At 41.6% G+C, this 20,555-nt stretch overlaps 1 long non-coding RNA gene across 1 annotated transcript; it reads left to right on the top strand.

Annotated features, from left to right (window-relative positions):
* Positions 1 to 626: 626 nt before the first annotated feature.
* LOC129136152 (uncharacterized) lies at positions 627 to 16,629 on the top strand. Its single transcript, XR_008537490.2, has 3 exons — positions 627 to 2,580; positions 4,085 to 4,139; positions 13,797 to 16,629. It is a non-coding gene; the product is annotated as an uncharacterized LOC129136152 (long non-coding RNA).
* Positions 16,630 to 20,555: the final 3,926 nt, after the last annotated feature.

Genomic DNA, 20,555 nt, shown 5'->3' with positions numbered 1-20,555 from the left:
GTGGGAGGATTGCTTGAGTCCAGGAGGTGGGATCTTCAGTGAGCCAAGATCACACTCCTGCACTCCAGTCTGGGTGGCGGAGTGAGACCCTGTCTTGGAAAAAAAAAAAAAAGATAAATGAGACAATAAATCAAATGTCAGCTGATAGAGGACAGAGTGAATAAATTATGGGGGATGCAATGAAATACTGCACAACTCTTAGATCAAGACAGGTAGATATCTTTGTTTTGACAGGTGCAAAATATGTTGTTTGATAAAAAGATTTCGCATATAGTATGATTCTATTTTTAAAAAATAATTAAAATATGCACATGAACAAAAACTGCCTGGAGGAGTATGTACTGAACCACTATTGATATTTAACTCTGAGAGATGAGGCTATAGAGGACTTTTGCTTATTAGAGCAAATATTTCTGTAATATTTTGAATATCTTACAATATGCAAATATTTCTTTTGGGCACATATAAGTAAAATATAAGTAAAAATCATAAGTATATTATAATTTAAGTATATAAGTAATATAAGTAAATATAAGTAAGTCTTATATTTACTTATAAGTATATAAGAAAATATAAGTAAAATATAAGTAAAAATTAACAAAAAAATAGAGCCAAACCTGGCTGTTTTCCATGTTCCCTTAATGCTTGAAATATTAAGTTGGTGAAAAAGTAACTGCAGCTTTTGCAATTTTATAGCAAATACTTCTGCACCAACCTGTAACACTTTTCTAAGGCCACTGTCCTTTCTGCAGCTCTGTGCCATCATGGGAATTTGGGACAAACCGGGTCTTTGAGGGTGCTGAGAAATATTATTTAGAGCACAAAATCAGGGTTGGAGCAATGGGAATGAACTGCCCATGTACCGTTTGTATGTAATGTATATGGAAAACACAACAGCTCTACAGGTGCTTGTGGGGCAGGGGGATCTGTTGAGTAGCTCACTGATACATTGTCACTGATGATCTGAAGGAGGAGTAGCATCTTCCTTCCTCTGGCCTGAGCAGGTACCCAACCTTTCCCAGGTTCCCAGGCTTCATTTGCTGTGATGTTTCATAGTAAAAAAATGCCACCTGCCAGGCATATGGGAGGTAACTGCCTGACCCATCTTGGCTTTGTTTGGGGATCTAGGCCTTTGGAGAAGCCATGTGAGGTTGCAGAGGTGGCTCATGCTAGAAGGTGAGCTTGAGCTCCCCCAGGACGGGGAAGGGATGGATTGGACATGGTGGCTGCAGTCCACAAGGGCTGTACACATTTGGGCTGCTGTGGAGAGACTACTAAACCCAAGGTCTGGGGTGCAGAGGTGTGAGGGAGTCTTTGAGCCATCAGTGTGGGGAGAGGGTGCTGGGAGCACTCCTGGGTCCACTCAGGCATTTGGGGATGAAGACCAGCCCTATGGGTACGTCACTTGGCAGAAGAGGCAATGATTTTCTGGAAAAACGTGTCCTGTTGGGCCTGGACTTGGAGGACTGGGGACACAGGGTGGGAGGTCAAGAGAGAAGTCAGGGAGGAGGCTGAGAGTGAGGTTGGGGTGAAGGGGCGCTGGGAGATGTGGTGGAGAGTAGAGATGCAGGGAAGACCCAGAAGCCAAAGGCTGAATTGCAATCAGAAGCAAATCAGGAACCAGACAGGCCAAAGAGCTGTACTGGACAGGACCAGAGTACTGACAGATGACACTGACTGTCACTATGTTCCAGGCATTGTGGTAAGCATGAAGCTTTTTGCAGACGATCTCATTTCAGTCTCTGCAAGCCTGTGAGGTAGTTGTCACTAATGCCCCCAGCTATAGACAGTGTGCAGTGCCTGGGTACCCCAAAAAGGGCTGCTGCAAGTGGAAAATGTCTTTGAAGTCTACTGTTTGGTCTTTAAAAATTGTAGGGATTTTTGCATCCTACTGGATAATACATATGTGTTTGTTTTAATTTAAATGTCTTTAAACTTGCTGCCATTTTCCTCCTAAATCTTTGAATAAGTGTGCCACATTTCTCCTTCTGTTCATACCTCTGGGTCACTGCTGAGCAACCTCTGGGGTACACTGGGAGGCTGATGCCTCACATTGCTGACTCATCATTTAAGGCCCTTCTCAAGTGGTTTCAATCTACATTTCCAAAGCTTTTGCCCCTACTTCCCTACCATGCCCTACGATGCTACTGTGGAGGTCTGTTGGTTGCTCTAGGACAAAGGAAGGCACAGTCCAGCTTCCCACCTTGGCTGTTGCTGTTTCCTAGCCCTTGGAATGCATATCCCTCTAACCCATGTCTCCCAGGCTGGTTTTCCAGGCTCCTCTGGAACACACTACCTGCTTCCATCCTCACGAACCAGAAAGCACGTGCTTGTGGCAGTCACCAGTCATGTGTCTTCTTTTGGTACATGCCTGATGTTCCAGATGGTCTGTGAGGCAGGGTCCTTGTCTTGTCCTCTGCTGATCCCGAGTCCACACAGCATCTTGCATGGAGCAGATGACCCCCTGGAGCGTGTGTGGATCCAGCCACCTCCTCTTCTAGGGCAGCTCAGCCTCCCAGAGCGCCATCCTCAACATGGCCAGAAGATGGCACCAAGGCTTCTGTCAGCGCCACCTGGCAGGTTTGTGTGTTTGGCTCTCGGTTGAAGGAGAGAAGCCTTATAGGTTTTGCCCGCCGTCTATGACAGTCTCTTTTCTTGAGTCAGGCAGAGGTGTCCCTCTGTGATTTTTACCTGTTTGGGCAGGGGGTGAATCCTGGCTAATTCAAGTTTCTAGAAGAATCCCAGGATTCCCTGTCCATCTCAGAGGGACGCCAGGGAAGAGGAGAAGGCAGTGGGAGAAATCACACCTGTGTGAGCCCTGGCCTCCTCCCGCCCCCCGGGTGAGCCTCAGCTCTGTTCACCTCCCAAGAAGGAGCTGCATAAGCTACGTTTTAGCAACCGAGGTGACCCCTGTCCCCCACTTCAATCCAGACATGACCCAGTTTGGGCAGGAAAATGCCTGGTGGGCAGAGTTTGGCTTTTTACTCAAAGGAGGCTACCTGGTGAGGTTGGAAGAGAGAGGGCTTCGGAGTCAAACTGGGGGCTGAATCCTGACTCAAAAAGCAAGTGGTGACCTGAGGGGTTAGCCACTTTCTGGTGTTGAGCTTTGGGCAATCTTAATGTTCCTGTCTATAAAATGGGGTTGAGGGCATGAAATAAGAGATCATGGGAACACATCTAGCATGTGTCTTACATGATGGTGGATACCAGCCAGTCCCCTTCCCCCTTCTGCACACAGAACAGGGCAGCTGCTGTTGGTGAAGACGTATGTTTTTGGTATAGCTGAGAGACATCTACATGCAGCCCTATATTTCCACTATAGATAATGCATCAACAGTGGCATCTGTGGTTAACAAATACCCGTAGAATACATGAATAAATTACAAGCAAAGATATGCAACATTTGTGATTTAATTACACACTTAAATTTAAAAATATTTTTAACGTTAGACCTGGAAGAGCTCATAGAGATTATGTATTATAAAGCATAAAACAAACATTTTCTCATAACTAAGAGTTCGTATTTGTCCAGAACATTATATAATATGAAGTGCATTCATTTACTTTTGCTCCAATGGGCCTTTATGTTGGTCTTGTGAACTAAGCAAGGCATGTGCTATTATCCTCATCTTACAGATGAGGAAACCGAGGCACCGAGCACTCAGATCAGATCCCTGCCAATGCATCATTATTGAGTCCAACAAGCATTTGCTAGTCCCCTCTTCTGTACAGGGCACTGTACAAAGGAGGGGAAGGGGCTTGGAGAAAGTGAGACATGGCCCAGCCCTTGGGAGATCAAGGCAGAGCAGGCCCAAGAGGTCCCAAGCTCCTCCTGCCACATCAGGCTTCTGATCACAGTGGCTGGTCAGGAAGCTTTCACTTCCATATGGTAGAAGTTCAGTTCCAATGGGCTTAGCAAAATAGGAACTTCATGGGCTTTTATGTCCTTTGAAATTGAGAAATGGAATTGGCGTCAGGCATAGCTGGATATCGGAGCTCAAGGGTGATCAATGGGATTCTTTTTTCTCATTTCCATCTCTTAACTCTACCTTTCTCTTTATGTTGTTTTCCTTTTCTCTGACAGCAAGAGGCTTCACAAGGGGGGCCAGAGAAGATGGCCATCAGGAAGCCTGACACAGGTACAGCAGTACTTGACCTTGACGGCAATAGACAATCTTTTCCATCCGTGTAAAACTCTTTCCTTAGTGCTTATGCCTCAGTCATATGCTCACTCCTGGACTAAAGCCTATGGCCAGGGGAATGGGGCACTCTCATTAGCCAGCCAGGACATGCGTTAACCTCTGTGGCAGGGCACCATGACTGATTGGGACTGCATGGAATGGGGGAAGGAGGTTGCCTACAGGAGGGGATAATGGGATGACAACCAATAACTGCCTACCACACATATTACCCTGTCCTGCTTAGCAGGGTGGCCAGTGGCTCTTAAGAGACACCAAGGGGTCCTATCTCAGAAGAAAGGCAGTAATTGAACATTTTCCCTGGGATGATGGGGTGCTGGCCCTGTGCCTGTGTAGGGCATCCCAAGTAGGCACCTTGGCAGCATTAGGTCCTGACCCAGGGAGGGATGCCCTAGGAAATGACAAGTGGGAGGGAAGATGCTCCATGCACTGATCTGACCACACTGCTGGAGAGTGCAGCTGTATTACCTTAGAAAAATAGAAGTCAGCTGTTAGGAACATCAACTGATAAGGCCATTAGAGATTGTCTAAGCCAATGGTGTGAAATATATTATTTAGCGGCTGTATTAGTTAGCCATTACTGCAAAACCAAAACAAAAAACAAAAATGAAAAGACAAAAACTCCAAATCTTGGTGACTTAAACAGAAAGCATTTACTTTGTTCATGAATGTGCAGGTTGGTTGAGCTGTTCTTATCGGGGGCTGGATTTACTCATGTATCTGCGATCAGTTGCCTATCTGCTTCTGTAGGAGGATTGGCTAGCTGTCAGCTGAGTCTTTTACGTGTATAGGAGCTCAGCTGGGATGGCTGGAGTGCATCATGATTGTTGTGGTCTTTCATCTTCTTCCAGCAGGTTAGCCCAGGCTTCTTCATGTAGCAACTGGCTTTCATGAACACCTAGAGAACAAGCCCCAATGTGCAAGCACTTTTAAAGTCTCTGTGTCATGTTTCTTAATGTCCTATTGTCCAAGTGAGTCACATGGCCAATTCAGACGAAACTGGGTATGTGTAGGATGGTATGGATATAGACACATGGCCAATTCAGAGTCAGTGTGAAAGGGACAAAATCTGTAGCCATTTCAGAATGTACTGTTGTAGTGAAACCATTTTTCAAATGAAAGCTGTCTTGGAACTACATTTCCTAAAGCAGATATTCCCTGGATAGTGCAGGGTTGGGGTGCCCTTGGCAGCTCCTAGGCATCTGTATTATTCAGGGTTCTCTAGAAGGACAAAACTAATAGGATAGAGGTATATAGAAAGGGGAATTTATTAAGGAGTATTGACTCACATGATCACAAGGTCAGGTCCCACAATAGGCCATCTGCAAGCTGAGGAGCAAGGAAGCCAGCCCGAGTCCCAAAGCTGAAGAACTCTGATGTTCGACAGCAGAAAGCATTCAGCACGGGAGAAAGATGTAGCCAGAAGACTTAACCAGTATAGTGTTTTCACATTCTTCTGCCTGCTTTTATTCTGGCCATGCTGGCAGCTGATTAGATTGTGCCTACCCAGATTAAGGGTGGGTCTGCCTTTCCCAGTCCACTGACTCAAATGTTAATCTCCTTTGGCAACTCCCTCACAGACACACCCAGGAACAATACTTTGTATTCTTCAATCCAATCAAGTTAACACTTAGTTTATTAACCATCGCAGCATCTCTAGGGTTCTGAAGAATGGGGTTTGAAATCTACAAGTCATGTGTAACCTCCTCATTGTACAGATGAGGAGTCTGAGGCTTAACAGTTGCCAAGGTTGCACAGCTAATTAGAGGTGGAGCTGTCTCTCTTGATCACATTTCTACTCCCACAATATATGATGTGAATAGTTAGCGTATTGCAGTTGGAGAAGACTATAATGCTGAGTAATTTTGGAGACAGTGTTTCCTATAAGTTCTGTAAGTCTTGATTTGAGGAAGTGAGATTTAAACAGACAGCCCAAGGAAGATGAGAAGCCAACCTTATATAAAGTGCGGTGAAGATCGCCTCGTGTTATTCCAATAAACACCCCATCAGGTTTTTGTTTTAGTGGAGCTACAAAGTTGGTTATAAAATTTATTTGAAAGAATAAATAAGCAAGAATAGAAAAAAACAAAAATGAAAGCAAAAACCAACACCTAAAACTTGTGAAAAAAGAACAGCAGGGGGAGAAGAATAACTACCAGATATTGAAGTGTAGTATGACTTCAATAATCAAAACAGTGTAGCCTAGGTGCATGAACAGAGATACAGAGATATAGGATAGAATAGAAAATCTAGTAATAAACCAAATCATATATAGAAATTAAGAATGAAAAAAATGGCTGCATCTCAGCTCAGTGGGGGAAATGATGGATTTTTTAATAAGCTGGGATAATAAGTTATCCGTATGAAAAAGAGAACATTGGGTCCATTCCCTATACTCAACGCAAGTATAAACTCCAAATAAATCAGAGATTTAAATATAAGAAAGTGAAATCATGCAAGGGTTGGAAGAAAACCTGGGTGAATTATTCTATAATCTAGGATTAGGAAAAACTTTCCTAACTATAATATAAAACCCTAATGTAATAAGAAAAAGATGGATAAATGTCAATGTGGAACATTTTCTTTTGCAGTTTATATCACAAAGAATTAGTATTCCTTACCATGCAGCCATAAAAAGGAATGAGACCATGCCCTTTACAGGGACATGGATGGAGCTGGAAGCTGTTCTCCTTAGTAAATTAACACAGGAACAGAAAACCAAACACTGCATGTTCTCACTTATAAGTGGGAGCTGAAGGATGAAAACACATGAACACATAGGTGGTGGGTGGGGGGAGGGGAAAAACATACACACTGGGGCCCATCGGGGTGGGGGAGGGTGCGAAGGGAGAGCATCAGGAAGAATAGCTAATGGACACTAGGCTTTATACCTAAGTGATGGGATGATCTGTGCGGCAAACCACCATGGCACATGTTTACCTATATAACTAACCTGCACAACCTGCACGTGTACCCCTGAACTTAAAAGTTGAAGATTAAAAAAAAAAATAAAAACAATCCTACTAGCAAAAAGAATAAAATAATAAAAGTATAATACATTTAAAGTAAAAAAAGAAAAGAAAAAATATCCAATGCTGAACCAAACCCTAAGAAGAAGCTTCTACACTAGCACACCCAGAGATGCTCAGAAAAAAAGGAATTAGTATTCCTAATATAGAAACACCACCTAAACACAGAGAAGAAAAAGACCAACATAACTGGAATAGAAAAATGGGCAAGAGATGTAAACAGAGAATTAACAGGGAAAAAATTCAAACAGCATATAAAAAGAAGCTTAACTCTGCTCATAAGAGAGATACAAATTAAAACTTCACTGAAATAGCTCTCTCCCAGTAATGGCTGATTCGTAAGCTACTACTGGATTGAACCCTCTGTAGATAACAACAACCCAAAGCAGCTACTGGATGGTTCTGGAGCGTAAAGAGAAGCAGGCAGATTCTATTGTGGAGTTCGTGCTTAGAGTAGGGGAGTTATATTGATGTAAGTTTCCTGTTTTTTTGCTTGTAGCCTGGAGGCATGTGCAGTGCTGTGTACACATGGAGTAGTGGGGGTGTTGGTGGAAAAACTGTAGTCTTTCTGGTCTGGAGAATAAGAGCACTGAGCAGGGTGTCTAGCCTTTAGAGAGAGAGGAGGGGAATCTTGCAGGAAAGAGCTAAAAAGGGCGTCCTTAAGCTCTGTCTTTCTGCAGCTTTGACTGACCCCTGAAACATGCAAGCACAGAGGCCACTCAAAGCTTCCCAGCTGAAGACAAAAAAAATCTGAGCTGAGGCCGGGCGCAGTGGCTCACGCCTGTAAATCCCAGCACTTTGGGAGGCTGAGGCAGGTGGATCATGAGGTCAGGAGATTGAGACCATCCTGGCTAACACGGTGAAACACCGTCTCTACTAAAAATACAAAAAATTAGCCAGGCGTGGTGGCGGGCGCCTGTAGTCCCAGCTACTCGGGAGGCTGAGGCAGGAGAATGGCGTGAACCGGAAGGTGGAGCTTGCGGTGGGCCGAGATCACGCCACTGTATTCCAGCCTGGGCTACAGAGCGAGACTCCATCTCAAAAAAAAATAAAAAAAAAAATAAAAAAAAATAAAAAATCTGCGCTGAGATTGGAGCTGCGGACCATGAAACAAAGTTAAAGTTTGTATCCAACCAAGTCAATTAACTGCTGAAACAAAAGAAACATTACTCGTTGGTCAAGTGTAAAGGAATCCAGACTCTCCACTATCACAGTAATGGCTAAGATACAAAGACTTAAAAGGTCTACAGTATGATCCAAAATTACCTGACATACAATGAACCAGGAAAATGGAGGAAAATGGGACTCATCCCCAAGAGAAAAGGTAATCAAGCGAGACCAACCTAAGATGATCCATGTGTTGCAATGAGTAGACAAAAATGTTAATGCTGCTATTATAAATATATCAATGACATAAAAGTATATATGCTCTCAATGAATAAAATATAGGAAATCTCAGCAAAGAAATAGCAATGATTAAAAATTCTAGAACTGAAAAGAATACAATATGTCCAATAAAAACTTACTGTACAGATTTAATAGCAAAAACAGAAGAGTCAGTAAACTTGAAAACAGATCAATAAAAATTATACAGGCCAAAAAAAGAAAGAAAACGATTTTTTAAAAAAGAACAGAACTTCAGAGACTTGTTAGATAGTATCTAACAGAATGACATACGTGTATTAGGAGTTCAAGAAGAAAAGAGAATAGGGCAAAATATATATTTGAAAAAATGATCCAAAATTTCCTAAACTTGCTGAAAGACATAGATTTGCAGATTCAACTTGCTTAATGAATCCAAAGCTGGATAAGTACAAATGAGGCCATGTCTATGCACACATTATAGTCAAACTGTTGAAAACCAAAGAGCTAAACTAGAAAGCAGAAAATGAGAAAAATGACACACTATGTATAGAGTAAAGGTGATTCAGTTACAGCAAGCTTCTCATCATACATGATGGAGGCAAGAATAAAATGGAGCATCTTCAAATGAATGAATTTTTTAAAAAGTCAAACTAGAATTCTATATCCAATAAAAATGTATTTCTGGAGTAGAGGTGAAATAATGACATTTTAATGTATAAGAAAACTAACTTACTTCATCACTAGCAAACTTCAACTACAATAAATGCTACCTCAGATCTTCAGAAAGTTGTAAAAAGCATTGGAAATGATAAATATCTCAGTAAATATTAAAACCTATTTTTCTTCCCCCTAGGCTTTAATTTCTTTATAATACATATGATTGTTGAAAGCAAAAATTATAACACTGTCTATAACATGTAGATTATATATACATGTGTATGTTTATATTTACACACATGTGTGTATATTATATATTAGCTATAGCATAAAAGACAGGGGAATTTAACTGGACCACAAGTTTTCTATAATTTAATGTGAAGTGGAATAACATTAACTGTAAGTAGCCTATAAGAAGTTAAGAATCTATGTTATAATCTCTAGAGTAATCATCAATAAAACAATATGAAACAATATGCCTAAAAAAGCCAATACAAATGTAAATGGAATTCTATAAAATCTTCAAATAATCTTCCCTAACAGAGAAAGAAGAAACAGAGGAGTTAAAAAAGCATTTACAAAAAAAAAATACAATGATAGCACAAACCTAAACATGTTAATAATCACATTACATATTAATGGAATAAACACTCCAATTAAAAGATAAAGTTTGTCAGAATGAATAAAAAAGCAAGATTCAACTATATAATGTCTACAAAGATGCACTTTAAATATGACACAGATAATTTGAGAGTAAATACATGGAAAAGATATAGCATGCAGACAGTAAACATAAGGCTAAAGTGAATCTATTGATTGATATAAGATGAAATAGATTTCCACACTAAAGGAGAATTACCAGTGATAAATGACATTTCATAGTAAAAGCGGGTCAATTCATTGGAAGACATAACAACAGCAAACTTGTAAATATCTAATAACAGACATTTAAAATGCATGAGGCAAAAAGGATAGAATTAGAGAGATAAATAGACAATTCCACAATCATAGTTGAAGATTTTAATACCCTTTTAACAGCAATTGATACAACAATAGTAAAAAAAAATCAGCAAAAGCAAAGAAAATATGAATGACACTATCAATCTTTCTGACATAATTGATATTTAGAGAACACGATGTCCAACCGAATAACTTACCATATGATTCAGCAATTCCACTTCTAGGTATTTACTTAAGAGAAATGAAAACATAGGTTCTAACAAAGACTCGAATGTTTATAGTGGCATTATTTGGTGGTAAAAATATGAAAGTTGCATGTATAAAGTTATTAATTGCAGCTGTATTTATAATATTAAAAACTCAGGAAGTATCCATCAGTAGGACTGGTCAAATGAACTGTGAAACATTCAAATAGTGGAGTACTATGCATGCATAAAAAGGAAATGAAAATATTTCTACATACACATATATTATACATATATTTAAAGAACAATGGAGAATACATCGAAAGCTTAGAATAAATCAACAATACCACAGGGTTCTTTGGAGAAATAGTTGATTCCAAGTCTGTGCCAGGAAACAAAGATAAAAACCTGAAGCTTTTTGTTATGGTAGATAGCAAGGACATGTCAAAGCTTACTGAAGGTGTGCCAAAAGAATTCAGGAACCTTTTGTCTGATCAAAGATGAGGCAATTTAAGTTTTAATTTAAGAATAGTAACTACATTGGCTCAAAATGGAACATATATGTTTAAACCTACAAGTAGCTCATAAGGTAAGAAACCACCATTCATCACCTATGGAGGACGCTAAGGTAATTTGATTATGTTATTTTAGTTAATGATGCAGCATTAAATCACCTAGCACCGTCTTGGGAGAGTGCTGGGTGATTTAATGCTGCAACATTAAATAAAAGAAGATAACCAAACTTTTTTTCTGCCTTTCTTATCCTATAGTATTCTATACTTACAGTAACCAAGCAGTTGACAAAAATAAATCTTTTCTTTATAGTTCCTCTTTATTCATTATTTTATTATAAATTGAAAAGAATAATAAAATTATAATACTATCATTTTGTAACTTCTGATGACAAAATGGATGTAGGCAAGCTCATTAGTTGCTATTAGCATAATAGAAAGAGAGAGCTAGACATTCTATATCTCCTGATAGAATGCACTCCCACCTACATTTGATTAAACTATCTAATGATTAATTTACAGAATACACAGAAGACAGAAGGACATGTTAAATGACACAAAGGGGATGTAATCAGGTACAGACTGGAAAACTCTACAGGATCAATGACTTGGTTTCTTCAACAAATAACTTAAAAGAATATAAAAATGGAAAGAGTGGGAACCTGTAGATTAAAAAGAAACATAGAAGAAATATCAATCAATTGCAATCTTATTTTGATCTAGATTCAAGCAAATAGACTATTAAAAGATAGGATTTATGACACAATTGGGGGAAATGGGAATACTGATTGGAAACTTAATAAAATTAAGAAATTATTAATATTTTAGGTATAAGATGGTATCATTTAATATTTTTTATAATTTTAGAATTAGGGCATGATGATATAATTTTTAAAAAGATCTGTATCTTTTAGAATTACATACAGAAACATTTACAGATTCATTGTTATGCTAAGAGTTACTTCAAAATAAGTCGGGGTGGAGGGGGAAGAAGAGGATAGAGATGGCCCCGGTTTATTGCTCATAAATTGAATCCAGGTTATGGGTACATAGGGTGCATGCTACTCCTTTCTCCCTTTTTTGTATGTTTGAACTTTTCCATAATAAAAAGGAGTGTGTGTGTGTGTGTGTGTTTAAATAGAGTGAGTGGGCCAGGCATGGTGGCTCACGCCTGTAATCCTAGCACTTTGGGGGGCCGAGGTGGGTGGATCACCTGAGCTCAGGAGTTCGAGACTAGCCCGGGAAACATGGTGAAACTCCATCTCTACTAAAAATACAAAAAATTAGCTGGGAGTGATAGTGCATGCCTGTAATCCCAGCTATTTGGGAGGCTGAGGCACGAGAATCACTTGAGCCCAAGAGGCGGAGGTTGCAGTGAGCACTATTGCACCATTACACTCCAGCCTGGGCAACAGACCAAGACTCCTTCAAAACAAACAAACAAATGAAAAAATTGAGTGCAGTCAAGTTCCAGTAAGGAAAGACTAGGTACCAAGACTTTGAAGCACAGAAAAGTTTCATGTACTTGAAGCCATGAAGGAAGTCGAGAGGAACCACAACTTGGTGAGGAGATGTCACAAGATACCAAATGGGGCTGAAGTAGGAGACAGAGGCCAGGTCATGTGGGCCTTGTGCCTGGAGAATGGAGTCTGGATTTTATTTTAAGAGCCATATGAATCCACTGGAGGGTTTTAAAGATGGTATCAACATGATCTGGCTTGTATATACATATATATATATTTAATCTTAAACTTTTTTTAAAATTTAAGTTCTGGGATATGTGTGCAGGAACATGCAGGTTTATTACATAGGTATGCATGTGCCATGGTGGTTTGCTGCACCTATCAACCCATTGTCTAGGTTTTAAGCCCTGCATGCATTAGGTATTTGTCCTAATGCTATCCCTCCCCTTGCCCCCTAACCCCGCAACAGGCCCCGGTGTGTTTTGTTCCCCTCCCTGTGTCCATGTGTTCTCATTGTTCAACTCCTGCTTATGAGTGAGAACATGCAGTGTTTGTTTTTCTGTTCCTGTGTTAGTTTTCTGAGAGTGATGGCTTCCAGCTTCATCCATGTCCCTGCAAAGGACATGAACTCATTCTTTTTTATGGCTGCTTATATTTTATGTAATAATAACATTGTCTATATTCCTTGAGCACGTACTAGGCACCAGCTGCCATGCCAGGTGCTGTGTATTCACTGCGCCTAGTCTTCGTATCATCCTCAACCCCAAAGGGGGTATCAGTCCCCTCATTTTACAGAGAGGGGTGCTGAGACCTAGAGAAATTAGGCCACTTGCCTGATGTTACCCAGCCACTGAGTGGGGGCGTAGATGGGAATTGTACTCAGGACTGTCAGGCCCAGAGCCCAGGATTTTCCCAAGAAGAATGGGATCGGTGAACAAAAAGAGTGTCTTGACTTTTCCCTATATAGGCAGCTCACTTACCTAAAATTTTGAGTCAATTAAAAAAAAATTAGTCCAGGAGGAGAGGCAATGATACTAAACACGAGGCCAGTTCTGTTCTTTTAGAGCTATTGTGTTGCCTGACACTCCTCCTTGAGAGAAGTCATTGCCAATTTCTGAGCCAAGTACCTGTGCCTTTCAGCTTGCTTTCATTCATATTTACCTGAGAGAAGGATTAGCCAAAATTTCTATTAAGCAATAGGGTACTTTTTCAGAGGGATATGGGACTGAAGTTAAGAAATAGTAGCATATAAAAATACTATCACTGCAGCCACCACTCTAACCACCATCCCACCACCATCATCACCATAATCACCATCACTACACCACCAACCCTACTATGTGATAAGAGCTCTGCAGACTGAAGAATGCCTTGCATTTATTAGCTTACATGTGTTGTGTACTTTCCATCACTTGATCTTTACTAGAGACCTTCATACAGTTTGACAACACCCAGGGAGCTTGAAGAGATGGCCCGGTAGGAGAGCTGGGTGACTATGGTTTCTGTCTGCACTGCATGTTTGTCCCATTTCCCATCTTCTGGTTTCTTTGGGAGATACCCAGTAGATCAGAAGAGGAATGACTCTGTGGGTACCCCCAATGTGAGAAGAGGAGGCCCCCTGTGTACCAGCAGGGCAGGAAAGAACAGCTAACCAGGGCAGAGAGACCACAGCTGCCTTCACACCATATGCATCTCAGTAGGGGCCAGAAGCTTAAAGAATGGACACTTTTCTCCTCCTAGGCACTGTGTATCTTGCTGACCATTGGCAAGACCTTTGATGTTTCCTCTTTGGTCCGCCATTTGATTTAGGACATGGCAATGTGGCTCCATAGAGATGTCAACACACAAATCCACTGAAAGGCTCATGATGATGGCACAGGACATTGAAGGGGTCTCTATAGCTTCTCAACATAGTTCAGGCCTGGACATAACAGGCCTGGTGCAGCCAGGCTCCCAGAAGGATCCCATGCAAAGAAGGTTTTATCTGAACATTAGTAGAAAATGAATGCCAGGTGCCTCATTGCTGAAAGACCCAAGATGTACCAACCATCAGCCATCCCTGCCCTCATGCCTCTGAACATTACAATGGGGAACGTCTCAGACTCCACAGAGAGCCTCTGCACTCCTTGTTTGGAAGGCCATCTTTCTTTGGGGAAAACTTGTAGAAAGGAGATTTTTTTTTTCACACCATCTGCTGGTGTGCGTGGATAGAGGACTGTCTTTATTTGGTGTCATATATGTATGGATATGTAAACACAGCTGACATATGAATCAAGTCTGTGTAAGACTGCTGTGAATGCCCAGGGGACAGGTACATTTCCAGAAGGAGAAAAAGAAAAATACATGTCTATTACTACAGTTTTATGCATCTAATATCACGGGCAAATATAGACACCTGGAGACTATCAAACCAAAATTAAAAACTCATCGAAAGGAAAGGACAGTATTTGCACAGATTGCCCATAAATCTGCAACAACGGACTCTCTTTGGGCATAACATCAAATGTTTGCTTTCTTTGTGGTGTCTCATTAGGAAGGAAATTTATTGCCCAACTCCTGAACTATGTCAATTTGAAAAAAAAATTTTGTGAATATTTGCAGGAACCACACGCTTGGTTTTATATTAGCTTTATGCCACTGAACAGGAAAAAGCTTGGTCTTCCCAATGATGAAATGACACTAATCATGAAATTAAAGGAGCTAGCATGTACTCATTTGGAAGAGACAGCAGTTTCCCATAAATGGATCATAGCCCTGGCTCCCTTTGATAAGTTAGGGTGACGTCACCCCCTCCATCCGAGGCCAGCGCAAAAGCCACTTCCCCTGCCTCCCTGCCCTGGCATCTTCTTCCCCTATCTAAAAGAGGAGGCTTCAGAGGAACCAGATTCTCATAGTGGGGTATGCTCCCCAGCTGTGCTTGATTGCCTGCTGCAGTGAAAATAGTTTGCAAAAGACTAGGAAGGAAGAGAAAAACGTTAAACAAAAATCAATGAATTGCACATGGTGCCCGTTAAAAATAATAACTAGGCAGGAGATGAAGGGCTGAGCTTACACATGTGAACTTGTCTCTGCGAGGGCCCTGGCATCCAGACGGGGTGGGAATGGCTTCTTCCTGTTCCTGTTGCCCCACTCAGACCACGGCCTGTGGCGAGCGCTTCACACAGCCACTGAAAGGGGAAGAGGAAAGGAGCAAGGAGACTTGAGGGTTGACCTAGCCCTGATCCCCACCTTCTCTGTTGGACTCTTCAAACAGGAGGCTGCCTAGGGCATGGAGTGGAAACTCCCGTCAACGCAAGAAGGAATATTTAAGTTGCTGCAAACATGTTTGAAAACCAGGGGAACATGGAAGGTGGGCTTCTGTAACACTGAAACCAAGTCTCTACCCACAGTTGGAAATGAGATTGGTTGAGTTTATTTTATGGCTCAATGTATGACTCGCCTTTCCAGTTTTATTGTGTTAAAGACACTGCTATGCAAGCTTCACTGCTAGTTCTTGGTAGCAGTTGTGAATTTTTTCTCTGGAGATTTTAAAAGAACAGAATGGAGCTAGAAAAAGGAAATAATTAGTTCTAAAATAAAAAAATAAAGTGAGATGTAAAGCTGCAAATTCACTTCCTTTTTGGTTAAAAAAAAATAGAGGTGGGGAGAGAGAGAGAGAGAGAGAGCGAGTGAGCGAGAGAGCCTAATACTCATTGAGGCTAGAATGGAGACCACTCTCCTCAAATGACCTAGAGAATGGGAGAGGAATAACTGAACACAGAACCTCATTTTCCTTCCTGGCTCTCCGATTTATGATTTGAGTCTTTAATTAAGGTATCCTTGGATGGATGCCCTTTTCCCCCCACAAAAATCATTTGCCTCTGTTAATATACCATTAATACTATTTTCATTTGTTCAACTAATATTTGAGTATCTACTTGGCTAAAGACCCAGAGAGGCATGAAAAAAGGAGTCACTCACAAATAACTAGTATTTGAATAAAGAGCTGTATGATACCATTTTACAACTATAGTATGAAACTATACATATGTTGGTTTTTGTGTGTTTATATATGTGTTTATGAATGTGCTTTCTGATTTTTTAACAACATATATTAGTTTTTTTAATGCAGCAGAGCACCAAAATGCTCAAAATATGACTGCCCAGATAACCCTGAAGACTTTTGCAAGAAATAAAAGTTACATATGAAATGACTGGAAAGTACTGAAAGATGTGCTTTTAAACACCTTAAATATACATCCTGAAACCCAAATTTAGAGTTGTGGCAAAAACTCAAAAGTTGTTTCAATTTTTTTTTTTTTTTTTTGAGACAGAGTCTCATTCTGTCACCCAGGCTGGAGTACAGTGGCACGATCTCGGCTCACTGCAATCTCTGCCTCCTGGGTTCAAGCAATTCTCCTACCTCAGCCTCCTGAGTAGCTGGGATTACAGGTGTGTGCCACCACACCCAGCTAATTTTTGTATTTTTAGTAGAGATGTGGTTTCGCCATGTTGGCCAGGCTGGTCTCGAACTCCTGACCTCAGGTGATCTGCTCACCTTGGCCTCCCAAAGTGCTGGGATTACAGGCGTGAGCCACCTCACATAGCCAGTTGTTTCAATTTTTAAAACTCCAGTGTATACTCATTTCCCAGGGCTGCCATAACAAAGCACAAGCCAGGTGGCTCAAGACAGTAGAAATTTACTCTGTCACCGTTCTGGAGGCCGGAAGTCAAAAATCAAGATGTTGGCAGGGCCATGCATCCCTCGGCCTCTGTGGTTGCTGGAAATCCTTGGTGCTTCTTGGCTTGCAGTTGCATCACTCCAGTCTCCGCCTCCATGATTACATGGTGGTGTTATCCCCGTGTCTCTTATTGTCAGGACACTATACAAGTCGTATTGGAAGAACGGTCCCCTCTTCTCCAGTATGACCTCATCTTAACTTACATGTTAATTACATCTGCAAAGACTCCATTTCCAAATAAGGTCACATCCAAAGCTACCAGGGGTTAGGACTCCAATATATTTTTTGATAAGGGACACAATTCAACTCATGACACCTAGTTAAGACTCATTTTTCTCCCAAGGTTCATTAGAATTGCTTAACATTTTATTGTTTTAGAATAGCCGGCTGAAGCAAGACAACCCAAGGTACTACCCTGTGGTTATTTCCCCTACTTGTCCAGGTATGTGCAATAATCAAATTTTGGGGGATCTTTAAAAGCACTCTCCCCAGCCATGGCCTTCCCATCTTCTGAATGAAACCCAAGAAGAAAGAGCTTGGGAATGAAGACTGCAAACAGCGTTCTTCGCTACATGGGGGCAGATGGCAGTACCTCAATTGTGATCTTTCTTGCAAAGTCCTATTTGGTTCAATGCACTTGCACTTGCTGCTACTTCCTGGATGAGGAAGCTCCTGTAGTTTTCATCAGGGAAAAAGTGTGCCACGGTACTGGTAGAACATTTTCCCATATGAATCTGGCTTGGAGAGAGCAGAGAGACTATTGGTTTGAACTATGAAATATATCTTGAAACCATCCACTTCTTTCCATTTCACTGGCCCAAACCACCATCACCTAGCTTCTTCACATAGCAGCCAGATAGATCTCTTCACAGCCTCGATCAAATCATGTCACTTTCTGGTTTAAATGCTCTATGATTGTCCCTTCCTCCCTTGGCCTTTAGAATGAAATCCATAAGGCATGGGCTACATGCCTCTTTTCTATGGGGGCACAGACATCTTGGAATTGAGTCAGTACTCTTGGCCTGGCTTGGATTATATGCCCGTTCCTAAGTCCGTCTCCATAGCCAGGGCGAATAGCGCTCTCATCAGCCGGATTCCTAGAGTAGAGAAAGGGGTCACCCCACCTAGACCATGCGCACTGACACGAGGGAGTGTTGGAACTTCGAGGGCAATCAGTGAGTCATTACTAGAAGACAGGATGCCTAGCAGGCTATTAAGATAGGTGTCTGGCCGGGGTGGTGGCCAGCACTTTGGAAGGCCAAGGTGCGAGAATAGCTTGAGGCCAGGAGTTTGAGATCAGCCCGGGCAACATAGTGAGATCCTGGCTCTACAAAATAAAAATTACATGTGCATATTACATATTAACAAATTTTAAAAACTTAGCTGGGCATGTTGGCATATGCCTGTAGTTCCAGCTTCTTGGGAAGCTGAGGCAGGAGGGTTGCTTGAGCCCCGGAATTTGAGGGTCTAGTGAGCTATGATCACATCACTGTACCCCAGCCTGGAAAACAGAGCAAGACCCTGTCTCTAAAAACCCACTAACCAAACAAAAATACGTGTTCACTCCCACGACAAAGGACCATGATGTGTTACATCTGCGACTGTAACATTCTCTGGCAGCAATCTGGTAGGACTGGAATGAATGTAGGAGCCACTTGTTTATGAGATGGTGGCCGGACATAAAAGTTGGAAATTTGAGGGAAATTTTTATTTAGGAGTAAACCACAAGGAAGACTGGGAATAAGGAGGAGAAGAAAATGCCATTCAAGACCCAGGGAAGTGATGTAATCCCAATTTCCTGGAGATTTTGCAGTCAGAGTTCCAGAAAGGTCAATCATCTCTTGCTGTCCATCACTTGTAGGCCCACTCAGAGGGGATGCCAGGGCTGTAGTGCAGAATCCAGGTGGGTAGGAACTTCCTGACTTTCTTTACACTTGGCTCATTGTATTCATTTTTTTCGTGGCGGTGAGAGAGGGTCAGACTATTTTTTGGGTGGGAGAAAGGACTTGGGCACTCAGGAGGGCGACTGCCAACCTGACAGGACCTGAGGCGCATCGGTCTGACTGTGCCTCAGAGGGTGCTGCAGTGGCCAGCAGGGCCTGACCGCATGAAGGGACAGAGCTGCCATCCTGGTTGACTAGGATGCTTTATTGATGCAGCAGCTCATTCAAGGCCCTGTGTTTTCCTTCTGTGGCTCTGATTTTCAGCTCCAGATCTTTTCATCATTATCAAAGTTTACACTCACAGAGTCAAAGGCTGAGTAAATATTTTGCTAGACAAATTTGTATTGTATTGAAACTGAATACGCCTCTGACAATGCTTTTGAGTAAGCAATAAGACCGTGTACACAGAGAATCTTGTAAAAATTTAGCTGGGAAAGGGGGCTCCTTGCTCCACTCCAAAGGGGGCCATAGTCCCACACACTCAGAAGTCAGACTTCAGGCAGCCCTGACACTGACCCCAGCCTGCTTCACAGGTCATCCGCCATGTCTCCTCCTGAAATGAGATAATACATGTAGCCCGTGGAAAGAACTGCCTGGTGGCCATGCTCAGCACAGGATCACGTCCAGAAAACACATTAGCTTGGCACCCACAAAGCATTAAAAACTCATCCGAATCTTTACTAGGTCATTCCAAGCAAAATAGAGATATCTTGTCCAGTTTATAGCAAAATTCCCCAAATATCTCTCCATTCCTATGAGCCTCTCTAAGCCTCAGTTTTCTAATCTGAAAAATCTGAACAGTACTTTTGTCTACTTTGCAGGGTTTTAGGAAACATCGACTACAATAATACCTGTAAAGTGTTCAGCACAGTGCCCAGCTCATATTAAGCTTCCATCTATCCAGTCCTGTGGAAACCCCCATATCCCACAAAGCTCCCTTGGGCCTGAGAATGAATCTTGCTAATATGGCAACATCCTACACCCTCATGGACACCAAACACCAGCCATTTCTCCATTGGCTTCCTTAATTAATGACATAGCCTCTTTCATCAACAAGTATGACTTACATCAGAGCCCAAAGGAAAGCTGTTTTTAGAAAACAAGTTAGGGAGGGGCAGGCTCAGGGGAACCCTCTGATTACCACTTTCCATTTGGAATACTTAGGACGATGCCTAAGATCCAAAGCCTTCAATGGAAGGGGCAGCATGGTTGAGAAAAGTCAGAAATTCCCATGGGACATCCTCGGAAGTTTTCAGAACTACTACAAAAATCATATTAATAATTATGGCTCACTCAAAACCCATTTCAGCCCCTTTCTCCTTGCTCTCTTCTACTAGAAAGGCAGAGGAATGAAAAATTCACTTCCCTAGCTCTCAGCTAGGAATAGCCATTTGACATGGTGTCTTACTCTGTTTTCTGTTGCTATTACAATAGAATACCACAGACTGGGTAATTTATAAAGACCAGAAGTTTATTTGCTAATGGTTTCATAGTCTGTAAAGTCCAAGAGCATGGCACCAG

Source organism: Pan troglodytes, chromosome 8 (genome assembly GCF_028858775.2).
Source record: "Pan troglodytes isolate AG18354 chromosome 8, NHGRI_mPanTro3-v2.0_pri, whole genome shotgun sequence".
Lineage (NCBI taxonomy): Eukaryota > Metazoa > Chordata > Mammalia > Primates > Hominidae > Pan > Pan troglodytes.
The sequence above is the reverse complement of the archived record's forward strand: the minus strand, read 5'-3'. Positions and strand labels throughout refer to the sequence as shown.